This window comes from Stomoxys calcitrans, chromosome 5 (genome assembly GCF_963082655.1).
Source record: "Stomoxys calcitrans chromosome 5, idStoCalc2.1, whole genome shotgun sequence".
Taxonomy (NCBI): Eukaryota; Metazoa; Arthropoda; class Insecta; order Diptera; family Muscidae; genus Stomoxys; species Stomoxys calcitrans.
In genome coordinates, this window is record NC_081556.1 from 99,174,889 (window position 1) to 99,188,627 (window position 13,739).

The window sequence follows — 13,739 nt, forward strand, 5'->3', positions numbered from 1 at the left end:
TTGCCAAATTCTGCAAACACTCTATCTAACCATATGAAGACTTCAACGTTTTACACCTCTGTTCACTACGTCGTGCCTGTAACAAAGTTTCGATTGTAGAAATGCTTCCACGAATTCCAATACCCGACAAAAACAAAGTAAGCAACAACTGTTTTCTCCGTCTGTTTGCAATTCATTGTTGTTGTTGTTGTTCCTTGTTGAAGAGAAAATTAAAATCCTTTCTGTCTTCTAGTTGACTTTGGGATGCACTACAATTTATATTATCAAATATTTCCAAATTTCCATCAAAATATGAGGGATGTAAAATAATTAAATTTTTTACACTTTTTCCGAAATGGAATCTTTCCTTGGCTTGTTTTGCGAAAAATTATAACAAAAATACCAATAACAACTTTTTGAAAAAAATATTATTTTTAAAGTGTTTTTTAGAGTCACAGTAATTCACAAAAAAAAAATATTTTTCAATGCAAATTAATAATAAACACCCAATTCATACCTTTATGTAAATTTTATCAAGCTACTGTTGCGAAAACGCAGCACTTGTCAAAAATTAGTTAAGGGACATTTAAAATATTGCTGGTAGAAATTCCATTGACTTTTGGTTCTTAGGTCTTGTTTTATTTAAGTTATATGTTCATGCCATGCTCCAAAGTTCAAATGCCCTTTACTTTTTATAATCATACATAAACACATTGCCAAATTCTGCAAACACTCTATCTAACCGCATGAAGACTTCAACATTTTACACCTCTGTTCACTACGTTGTCCATGCAACAAAGTTTCGATTGTAAAAATGTTTCCAATAATTCCAGTTCCCAACAAAAACAAAGTAAGCAACAACTGTTTGCTCTGTCTGTTTGCAATTTTTATTGCTGTTGTTGTTGTTTCTTGTTGAAGAGCAAATTATCCGTTATGTTTTCATATTCTCATTTTCATCCACGAAATGTGCTCTTTTCCTTGTTTATGTTTGATCCCATGGTCGCATTGAATTGATTTGGACCATCTTCGTTTAGTTCTTATTGGGCAATCGCGGCGGGAACAGCTCATATTTTTAAGTCGGAAGCCGTTATTTCGTTATTTGTGTTGTGTCGTTCGGTCGTTCATTTGTTGCAAATGTAAGGCATTTTTGCAAAATAACAAAACCAAAATCATAGCTTTTGTGAAATGTAGATGAGTTCATAAAGTCATGTTGTTAAATGTTTGAACGGTGTCGCTATTCTGTGTTCGTGTGCTTTAGAAAAAAAACCCGGACCTCGGTCGAATTGGTTTTGTTTTGGGTGAAGTGCGTGCAAGTTTTTTCATTTGCAGAAGGAAAAACGAAAACAAATTGCATCATTATTTTGAGAAAATCTGAGATTCCTTGAGGGAAGTAGTTCGCGCAGGTTATACGAATGTGCCGAAAAAGGGGGAAGCGGAAAAGTATTTAGTGTAGCCACATAGAGAGCAGCAAAACGTATTCTCTGATATTTCGTTTACTCTGCCAGCAGAGCTGCTCGCGTTAGAATGGTCGTTGTATATCTACGTCCGCGGTGTGTGTTGTGTTGTGCTTTTTGTTATGTTGCTCTCAACTGGCATGAGATGTGGTTGAATGAGACTCCCAATAAATGTCGAATGTGTGTGTGTGGTTGTATGCAAACGGGGTGGATGGAGACAGTAGCCACTGGATCAAACGGAAAGGCAAATGGATTACAATAGGGTAAGTTAAAGCGTTTTTGCTTTATAAATTGAACGGGGGGGTATTTATCGGATATATTCTTTCATTCTCATTATTTGGTGTTTATGTACAAAGCCTTTGCACGAAAGATTGCGCGGTAGTAATTCGAAGTAGCCAATTAAATTGTAATCATAAAAGAATTGAATACGGCCACAGCAATAACAGCTAGATTTCTTATATTTCATTAATTCTGCCGGCAGAGCTGCTGCTGTAGTCGTAGTCGTCAAATGCCTTCATATATGCAGAGTGTACGCTGAAAATATTGTTGAAGATTATGTGTGTTAAGATGCAAACAGAGTATTTGTTATACGAATTTGCTATTGGGGGTGAAGGAAACGGAAAAATATGAAGTGAAGTCCCAAAGAGAGCAGCAAAACTTGTTCTCTGATATTTCGATTACACTGCCGGCAGACTGCTGCCGCAGTCATCGTTCACAGCTAAAAGGTTATTGGGACTTCTCTTAAACTGCAATGTTTACAGATTTTTTTTAACCGGCATTTTTTTGCCAAGCGGCTCTTTAAAGAGGCAGCAAGTGCAAAAATTCGAAATGAACGAAAAAAATTAAAGGAAGGAAAAATTGTAAGATAACTGTGAATGAACAACGAATCTGATTTAGCTAGTTTACAATCCATTGAGGATTTTTTTTTGCTTATAAATTTTAAATTACTTTTTCAAAACACTTTTTAAATTTCTTATTTCTTTCTTTTTGTACCCACCACCATAGGAGGGGTATACTAATCTAGTCATTCCGTTTGTAACACCTCCAAATATTGATCTAGGACCCCATAAGTTATATATATTCTTGATCGTCTCGACATTCTGAGTCGATCTAGCCATGTCCGACCGTCAATCGGTCGGTCGAAATCACGATAACGGTTGAACGCGTAAAGCTAGCCGTTTGAAATTTGCTACCATGCTAAAAATGCTAAAAAATGGCTCAAATAGGAAGATTGTGATTAGAGCTCAATCACCACAAGCAGGGATTGTGTACCCGCTTTTGGCTCTTGAATATCTGTCGGATTTTCAAATCATTTGAAAAGGACAATTAAAGTTTGTTGGGTACGAGGATGACGTTGTCAACATGGTGTGTGGCCGTTCAGAGTCCATATAGTATGCTGCCAAAATACTGGGTAACTTGGTATGTTAAGGGGACCTCTCCTTTGTTGGAGTTGTTGCTCTCACTACTGAATGTCCTGAAAACCCATTGCAATGTCAGGACTTTGATCTTGCGCTGGTAACATGGCGGACTTTAGCTTGATTTGCAGAGGTGAGGAAGAGTCATAGACGGCTGAGCACCTATTGTGAGACTGCCCTGAAATTGCGAGAGTAGGTGCAGGATTATGGCTACACAAAATCTATTTTCTTGTCTTAATTATCTTCATGCAAAAGTCCTTTCGCCATTCTTGACTACTATAACCCTAAATTGCATATTGGAGGGAGCTTCTCCAGGCTTCCTGGCCTTTTTGTTATGCATGTTGGCTCCTAATCTCCTTCATTTTAATGTCTGGCATTGTACTGACGTAAATTTTTTTTAGTGTTCTTCTGCGCTTTTTGAATCTTTCGGGGGCGACACAATAGACCTAAATTTCCTGAGTGAAACTGATAGTGAATGAGGTTGCTAGAAGCCTGCCATTATATACCCTAAGTTTAAAAACCATAACAGCAGCAAACACAATTTATAAATTATTTATTTTGAAGTTTATATTTTTACAAATTCTCATCAAATTCTCATATCAAATTCTTTCAGCTGGGTTGATACGGCCATCTGGTAAATACGCCTTGTTAGGAACCTAATGGATTACAGTGAGGTAAGTTACAGACTTGTTGCTTTTGGATTTTATTCAGATTGTGGTTAAAGTGCTTTTGGTTTCGGCCTTAAACATACTCACAATAAAATAAGAATTGTAGTATCGATTGAAATCGAGTAAAAATGCATCGCTTTTGCTTAAAATGGAAAAAATTGTTTCAGTTTATTTCAAATAAATAATGTTCCTCGAGCCCACGGAAGGAAACTGGGCGATCAATTTAAATATCTATCTGGCTGTTGAAGGTGAAAAGTGTACTTACCACCACAAATTTCAGGACAGGATATATGTAGCCCCAAAATTTAAGAATTTTCCTTATTTGTAGGATTTTAGCAATGAAAACGAGCCAAAAAACCAAAACTTTAAAATAAAGATGCCATACTTAAATGTAATTTCTGGTTCAGTTTAAAACTTCGATCACAGATTGTTTCTTATTTTTACCCTACACCACTACTGTGGTATGGGGTATTGTAACTTGTAACACACACAAGGAAGAGTGATAGATTCTTCGATGAATATAGCTATCAACTCAGAAACACTGTCTGATTCGATTTAGCTATGTCCGTCTATCTGTCCATATTAATTCGTGTGCAAAGTATAATTCGCAATTTTTATCCGATCTTCTTCAAATTTAGTTGGGGATTCTTTTTTGGCCTAGAGACGAAGCCTATGGAAATTGGAAAAATCGATTCACATTTGGATATAGCTCCCATGTATATGTTCGTCCGATTTTGACTAATATTGCAATAACATCGTTATTTGTTAATCGATTCTCACGAAATTTCATGCGTAGATTTCTCTCTCTTATGACGCTCGACATAACTGGTGAATTTCTTGTAGTCGGTTCAGATTTAGATATAACTTTCATATATATTTATCGCCCTATTTTCACTTCTAGAGCCTTTGCAACCGCATTTATCAACCGATCTCTCCAAAATTTTACATAACGCTTTCTTCTGCGACTACCACCAAACGTTCGGGTTCTGATCGAAATGGGTTCAAATTTTGATATGGCTACCATCAGGGACGTAGCCAGGGGGGGGGGCTATGGCCCAAGCATCCTCTAATGAATGAGACTAAAGTAAAAATCTAAATTAAATTTATTTTAAACAAAAAATTTCCGTAACATTTTCTAAAATGACAAAATTTCATATTTATAATATTCTACAAAGACAATATTTTTCTGAGACCAGGGGCGCCCAAAAATTATTTTTCTTAATAACAAAATTGTAATGAAATTCGTCATAACAACAAAATTTAATAAAAGTTTTTCTAAACAAATTTGAAATTTTTTTAAAGACAACATTTCAGCGTAACATTCTCTAATGACAAAACAGGCAGCACGGGCCGGACCCCTCTCGAAATTATCTTTAAACATTTTTCTAAAGACAAAATTTTAATTATACTTCAAGTCAAAATATACTTAGACAAAATTTTTATAAAAAAAAAGTTCAATAAAAATTTTTATAAAAAAAAAATTCAATAAAAGTTTTTATAAAAAAAAATTAACAAAAATTTTTATAAAAAAAAAATTCCGTAGAATTTTTTCTTAAGACTAAATTTTAATAAATATTTTTTTAAGGACTAAATTTCAGCGAAGAACTCTCTGAAGACAACCTTACCTCGAGATTATTTTTTTTAACCAAATTTCAATAAAATATTCCATTTTGCAACTCTACATTTTGCATAAACATTTTTGATGTTTTTATATCTCATCAGTCCCAAATATTTTCCGAAAATTTTTTCTTTACAAAAATTTCAGTAAACATTTTTAAAGGCAAAATTTTAACTCACTACGCCTGACCCTCAATTCCGTTGTCCGATTTTGATAAAATTTTTTATATTCATAATATAGAAAATTTATATAGACGTAGCAATTTTTTTAAATATTTTGAATTTTAAAAACTTTTGAAACAAAAAATCTTTTTATTTCCTATGCCCCGACAGCAAAAAATCATTTTCTTAATATTTTATAACCATTAAGCGAATAAAGCAGGATTTAATGATTGTGTGCCTAAAATAGCCCGTACTGTCCAAAGAAGTAGGATCATTGCCAAACATTTATATAGAAACTATCAAGTGCACCAAGACATTAAAAAGGATTCAAAGAATCTCATATCTCAGAATTTTGAGATAGTTTTCGTTTGATTTTTGGGATATAAAAAATGGCCGACGTTTGGCAGGTCAATTTTTCCCCAAAACATGACGGGAAAAATTGTTGTAACATAACGATTTATTCTCTCGTCATGAGGAATGTCAATAATGTACAGCAACTCAAGAGTGAGTGAGAATCTTTACGTGTTTGAAGTTCGGTTTTTGACCAGTTTGGGCACAGCAGGAGGCAAGGGCGGATTTCTGCTCTACTATGCAAGTGCAAATTGCAAATTTTGCCCATGAACATTCCACTAAGGAACAGGGGCAAACTTCTCACATATCAATGAGTGCATTCCGTTTAAGTTTAAGCTCAATGATAAGGGGCCTCCTTTTTTTAGCCGAGTCCGAACGGCGTGCCGCAGAGTGACACCTCTTTGAAGAGAAGTTTTACATGGCATAGTTACTCACAAAAGTTGCCAGCATTAGGAGGGGAAAACCACCGTTGCAATTTTTTCTGATGGTCCCGCCAGGATTCGAACCCAGGCGTTCAGCGGCATAGGCGGACCTGCTAACCTCTGCGCTACGGTGGCCTCCGTAAAGATTCTCACTCAAGAGAATAATTGCAAACGCAGATTTACGGTTCATAATCTGATATAGCTGCCTTATGAACCGATCTCCCGATTGGACTTCTTAAACTTTTAGAGGGCGCAATTCTTATCCGATTTGGCTGAAATTTTTCATATATCGTTGAGGAATGAAATCCAACAATTGTGCTAAGTATGGTTTAAATCTGTCCATAAACTGATAAAGCCGCCATATAAACCGTTCTCCCGATTAGATTTCTTGACTTTCTAAAGGACGCAATTGTTATCGAATTTGGCTGAAATTATGTACATGTCGTTTTGGTATGACTTCCAACAACTGTGCCAAGTATGGTCTAAATCGGTTGACAACCCGATATAGCCGCCATATAAACCGATCATTTGACACACTGAGCCACTGGAGCTCGATTTGCCTGAAATTTTGGAGGTGGTATTTTTCTATGACTTCTAACAGCCATGACAAGTAGGGTCCCTAATGTAGCTTATAAAGGGTGATTTTTTTGAGGTTAGGATTTTCATGCATTAGTATTTGACAGATCACGTGGGATTTCAGACATGGTGTCAAAGAGAAAGATGCTCAGTATGCTTTGACATTTCATCATGAATAGACTTACTAACGAGCAACGCTTGCAAATCATTGAATTTTATTACCAAAATCAGTGTTCGGTTCGAAATTTTGACAAATTTTGTTCAGCGATGAGGCTCATTTCTGGTTGAATGGCTACGTAAATAAGCAAAATTGCCGCATTTGGAGTGAAGAGCAACCAGAAGCCGTTCAAGAACTGCCCATGCATCCCGAAAAATGCACTGTATGGTGTGGTTTGTACGCTGGTGGAATCATTGGACCGTATTTTTTCAAAGATGCTGTTGGACGCAACGTTACGGTGAATGAACACATTTCGAACCGAACACTGATTTTGGTAATAAAATTCAATGATTTGCAAGCGTTGCTCGTTAGTAAGTCTATTCATGATGAAATGTCAAAGCATACTGAGCATCTTTCTCTTTGACACCATGTCTGAAATCCCACGTGATCTGTCAAATACTAATGCATGAAAATCCTAACCTCAAAAAAATCACCCTTTATATATTTCAAAAAAATCATACAAAGAACTTGACCAACGAGATTCATTGTGGAGGGTATATAAGATTCGGCTCGACCGAACTTAGCACGCTTTTACTTGTTATAGTAAAAGTGAACTCGTGGCACCATTAATCTCACTACCTTTAACGGATGTTAAAAGTAGCTACCCAGATGACACCGCGGGGAGGTTTTCGTTCACAATTGAGATGTATAAAGACCAAGATAAGCCTGGATTTTGTCAAGCCAAAACCATCAGAACCGCTGTTCGGTTTCCAACATCCCCAAGTCACTCACCTATTAAATACCAAAAATAAAATTGAAAAAAAAATTTTTGATTAAAATCCTTCCTGTCTTCTAGTTGACTTTGGAATGCACTACAATTAATATTATGAAATATTTCTCAATTTCCATCAAAATATGAGGGATGTAAAAAAAATCAATTTTTACACTTTTTCCGAAATGGAATCTTTTCTTTAGCTTTTTTTTCGAAAAATTATAACAAAAATACCAATGCCAACTTTTTGAAAAAAATATTATTTTTAAATTGTTTTTTAGAGTCACAATAATTCACAAAAAAAAATATTTTTCAATGCAAGTTAATAATAAACACCCAATTCATACCTATATGTAAATGTTAGCCTAGCTTGTGTTGCGAAAACGCAACACTTGTCGAAAATGGGTAAAGAGAAATTAAAATATTGCTGGTAGAAATTCCATTGACATTTGGTTCTCAGATTTTTGTTTAACTAAGTTCTATGTTCATGCCGTGCTGCAGAGTTCTAATGCCCTTTACTTTTTATAATCGTGCATAAACATGTTGCAAAATTCTGCAAACACTCTATCATACCATATGAAGACTTCAACATTTTACACCTCTGTTCACTACGTCGTGCCTGCAACAAAGTTTCGATTGTAGAAATGCTTCCACGAATTCCAATACCCGACAAAAACAAAGTAAGCAACAACTGTTCTCTCTGTCTGTTTGCAATTTTATTGCTGTTGTTGTTCCTTGTTGAAGAGAAAATTATCCGTTTGTTTTCACATTCTCAGTTTCATCCACGAAATGTGCTCTATTCCTTGTTTATGTTTGATCCCATGGTCGCATTGAATTGATTTCGGCCATCTTCGTTTAGTTCTTATTGGGCAATCGCGGCGGGAACAGCTCATATTTTTAATATATTTGTGTTTATTTGTGTTGTGCCGTTCGGTCGTTCATTTGTTGTAAAAGTAAGGAATTTTTGCAAAATAACAAAACCAAAATCATAGTTTTTGTGAAATGTACATAGATTGGTTTATAAAGGCATGTTGTTAAATGTTTGAACGGTGTCGCTATTCTGTGCTAGTGTGCTTTAGAAAAAAACCCGAACCTCAATCAAATTGGTTTTGTTTTAGGTGACTTGTCTGCAAGTTTTTTCGTTTGCAGAAGGAAAAAGAAAACCAAAACCTAGGACCCCATAAGGTATATATATATATTCTTGATCGTCTCGACATCCTGAGTCGTTGTAGCCATGTCCGACCGTCAATCCGTCTGTCGAAATCACGATAGCGGTTGAACGCGTAAAGCTAGCCGTTTGAAATTTTCTAACTACTTATCCCGGCTCGGGATAGCTGTGTGCACCACACAAGCTGGAACATTGAGGTCCAATGCGTGTTGTGTTCATTGCTGTCACGAGAAGCTTAGCTGCGAGCTACCGGGCGCATGCAGTTTGCGGATAGTGGAATGCTCCACACGTAGTAGCTGCAACGGCAGTCATTGACAATCAATGGTATCGAGCGGAGAGTCTCAGTGAGAAGCCGGGCGGCACCGACTCTTGCATAAATACTGAGTGCCTTTGGTGCACGATATGACATACCGCCGGCATAGCTGCTGCTGTTGTCGTAGTCGTCAAATGCCTTCATACACAAAGTGTAAGCTGAAAATATTGTTGAATGATGGGTTTCTACCGGGTAAAAACACAAAGCTTGGTAAATAACCAATAAATACCTTTTTTGGGTATTTATAATTTTGCAGATATCTTGGGTATAAAATCATTTTTGATGATTTCGTATTCATTGTACAAAAACCTGAACTTGTGATCTCATAAAATCAGATTTTAGTTATATGGGTTGCCCAAAAAGTAATTGCGGATTTTTCATATAGTCGGCGTTGACAAATTTTAAGCAAATTTTAAGCATTAATCGAATTGGATCGTCATGTAACTGAGCGTGAGATAGGAGAGAAGTTTAATATACCAAAATCAACCGTTCATTATCACATAAAAAGTCTTGGACTGGTGAAAAAGCTTGATATTTGGGTATCACATGTATTGACAGAAATTTATTTAACAAACCGAATCAACGCTTGGGATATGCACCTTAAACGCAATGAATTCGATCCGTTTTTAAAACGAATCATAACTGGAGATGAAAAATGGATTGTTTACAACAACGTTAGTCGAAAACGGTAATGGTTCAAGCATGGTGAACCAGCTCAAACCACTTCAAAGGCTGATATCCACCAAAAGAAGGTTATGCTGTCTGTTTGGTGGGATTGGAAGGGTGTGGTATATTTTGAGCTGCTTTCAAGGAACCAAACGATTAATTCGGATGTTTACTGTCAACAATTGGACAAATTGAATACAGCCATCAAGGAGAAGCGACCAAAATTGGTCAATCGTAAAGGTGTCATATTCCACCAGGACAACGCTAGACCGCACACATCTTTGGTCACTCGCCTAAAACTGAGTGAGCTTGGCTGGGAACTTTTGATGCATCCACCATATAGCCCTGACCTTGCACCATCAGACTACCATTTATTTCGATCTTTGCAGAACTCCTTAAATGGTAAAACTTTCGGCAATGATGAGGCTATAAAATCGCACTTGGTTCAGTTTTTTGCAGATAAAGGCCAGAAGTTCTATGAGCGTGGAATACTAAATTTGCCAGGAAGATGGCAAAAGGTTATCGAACAAAATGGCAATTATATATTTGATTAAAGTTCATTCCAAGTTTTATTAAAAATGCATTTACTTTCTTTTAAAAAATCCGCAATTACTTTTTGGGCTACCAATATTAGCCGCTTTAAAGACCTATCTCCAGCTTTAAAGTCATGAGGCAATAAATTGGTCACTTTTCATCCGATTTCGATGAAATTTGGCCCCTATCCATTACTATGAAGTGAAGTTCAGATCGGACTATATTTGAATGTAGCTGCCATATTGACCGACCACCCGATCTCCTGATATAGGTTATTTAGGCCATAAAATATATTTGTTTATTACCCGAATTCGGTCAAATTTGGCGCAGTGTGTTCTGGTAGAACGCCACCCATTCCTGTCATATGTGGTACAGATCGGACCATATTTGGATATAGCTGCCATATATACCAATCTCCCGATATAGTGTAATGAGCCTATAAAAGGAGCATTTTTCATCCTATTTCAATGAAATTTAGCACAGCGAGTTCCGGCACCCCTCTAAACCTACTTCTTGAATGTTGTCCAGATCGGACCATATTTGGATATAGCTGTCATATAGACCGATCTCCCGATATAGTGTAATGAGCCCATAAAAGGAGGATTTTTCATCCGATTTGAATGAAATTTGAAACAGTGCGTTTTAATAGACCTCTACACCTGTTTGTTGAATATTGTCCAGATCAAATCATATTTGGATATAGCTGCCATATAGACCGATCTTACGGTACAGAGTATTGAGTCCATAAACGGGCACATTTTGATAATATTTGAAACAATGCGTTTTGGCACGCCTCTAAACCTTTTTTCTTTGAGTATCTTCCAGATTGGGCCATATGGGAATTTGGAACAGATACTCTACAATACAACTCTATATTGGGAGACCGGTCTATATGGCAGCTATTGTATATCCAAATATGATTCGATCTGGGCGATTTACCTTACTGGGTAAATACATGTTGGGTATTTACCCATCGCCCATCTCTATAAATGAACGAAGAAAGTTAAGAGAAAAAAATTTTAGATAACTGTGAATGAACAACGAATCTGATTTCGCTATTTTTCAATCTTTTGTGGATATTTTTTGCTTTTAAACTTTAAATTATTTTTACAAAACACTTTTTAACTTTTTCATACGCACCACCAAAGTAAAGTATTCTTGAACGTCTCGACGTATTGAGTCGATCTAGCCATGTCCGCCCGTCAGTCGAAATCACGATAGCGGTCGATCCGGTAAAGCGAGCCGCTTGAAATTTTGCTTAGATACTTAATATTGATGTAGGTCGTTGGGGATTGCAAATGGGCCATATGGGCTCAGATTTAGATATAGCTCCCATATAAACCGATCTCCCGATTAGACTACTTCAGCCCCTGGAAGCCAAAATTTTTGTCCGATTTGGATGAAATTTGCATGTGGTGCTCCGTTATGACTTCCAACAACTGTGGTAAATCCATTCGGAATCGATCTATAAACTGATATAGCTCCCATGTAAATCGGTCTCTCGTTCATTCTTGTTCGGTTCCTAAAAGCTTTAATTTTTGCTGATTTGACAAAAGTTTGGTATGTGTAGAATAAAATAATGTCCTTTAACTTATTTTGTAAAAATTTCTAACAGAATCCATGGTGGTGGGTTCCCTAGATTTTTGTTGTTGTTTTGTTGTTGTTTGGTTGTTTGTGGTAATTGCCATTTTTCATTGAGAACAATGGGTAATGCAAATATTGCCCATGAACATTCCATTACCATCGCCGTATAATCGAGGAGACGATAGGAAACCCGGATGGGTTAGAAGAGATTTTCGTTCGAATACCTGAGATGGCACTGGAAGTCGAGTGCGAGATGCCAAGTCTTGGATTGACGGAACTCTGGTATTGCCGTCTAGGAGACTATGCTATACAAATGGACAAATCTAGAGTACAGAGTGGGCCTGGAGGGTCTACATTGAGAACCCAGGGACTGAGATCTGTTTTAGACTGTCTGACCATAACAAGGTCCTGCAGGCGGAGATCCGGACGATCACGGAATGCATGAAGTGGTGTGGTGCTAACGCGAGGACGTCGAGTGTGAACATCTTTACGGACAGTAATTTTGCCATAAGGTCAATAACAACCAGGGCGGTAAGTTCACGAACAGTCTTACAGTGTAAGAAGAAGATTAACACCTTCTCTGAGGATGGGAAAATCCGCATCGTTTGGGTACCGGGCCATAACGGAGTAAGGGGAAATGAAAGGGCAGACGATTTGGCGGTGTAGGCCAGAGGACTGCCGTCAATAAACTTGCTTAACCCGAAGCCATTCGTTTCGACGCAGTCCCAGTTAAGGGAGTGGGCGATGAATGCTTATGCAGCAATGTGGAACAACGAAACGGTCGGTAGGACGGTGAAAATCCCAAGGGGGGATGTAGATCGTGAGAAGACGAGACTATTACTGAAAGGAAGCAAGAAGAAGGTCAGTTTAGCTATTGGTATCATAATGGGACACAAAGTACTATGAGCTTACATCGGTGCGGCAAGTGATAGCATGTGTAGGGCATGCGGGAAAGATGAGACATTGGAGCATTTTCTTTGCCCCGGCTTTCGCGTCTAACAGATACCGGCACTTAGGCGAGGACACAATATCAGACATGAACCAACTTAGGGGAGTGGTCTTGAAAACAATTAAGGATCCCCTTTGGTGATGGCTGTGGCCTTCTATTGAAAGTCACAGTCCTCCATGAAGACTCAGGGGCCGTGCGCACTTCTTTCGTTCCTATTCCAACTTTGTCTACCTCTGCAGGACACTGTCTGAAACGGGGAACTCTTTTTCTTCTTCCGTGTTTTAGCCGTGTTATGCTCTTCAGGAGATCTGATTCTTTTTCGAGCTTCCGTAGAAGTGCTTGGAATGTCAGTTCTATCCCTTCCAGCATCCTGCACTTTCGCCCGATTACGCTGCCGGTACATACTCCTCTGTCTCCTTCGCCGTGCACCGGGTCGCTTTCTCGGTCTGCTTGTGAGCATAGCAGAGCCATCGCTCACTTCTGCCGTCATCCCGATGCCCTCATCACTCAATTCGGCAGCGATGACTGTTTTATTGACACAGTCGTTGTCTGAATCCGAGTCAGAAACACCACCTTTACTTAAAGGCTGGGAACGAACTGTGCATCCCTTTGATTTATCCGTCTCCTCCTCATTAATAAATCTGGCGACTAGTTGTGCGTTTGAAGCATTACTCTCGACTACAGGTGCCAAGGCACTCACACCTATAGGAGGGGAGGACAACACGCTGCGGTCTGATGCCACCACCTCAGATGTTGAGTCTCTGGAGTCCATTTCTAGCGTACTTCAGAAGGCTTTACAAAATATTTTTTCGTAATAGGTAGTACCTATTCCGAGATACGGATATATATTTTTTTTCTTTGAGGAGCTACTTCAACCTGTAGTCTTCAGTTCAATGCTAAAATTTGTTGAGAATTTGAAGTTTCGCATACAAATTCGGTAGTTGGTTTTATA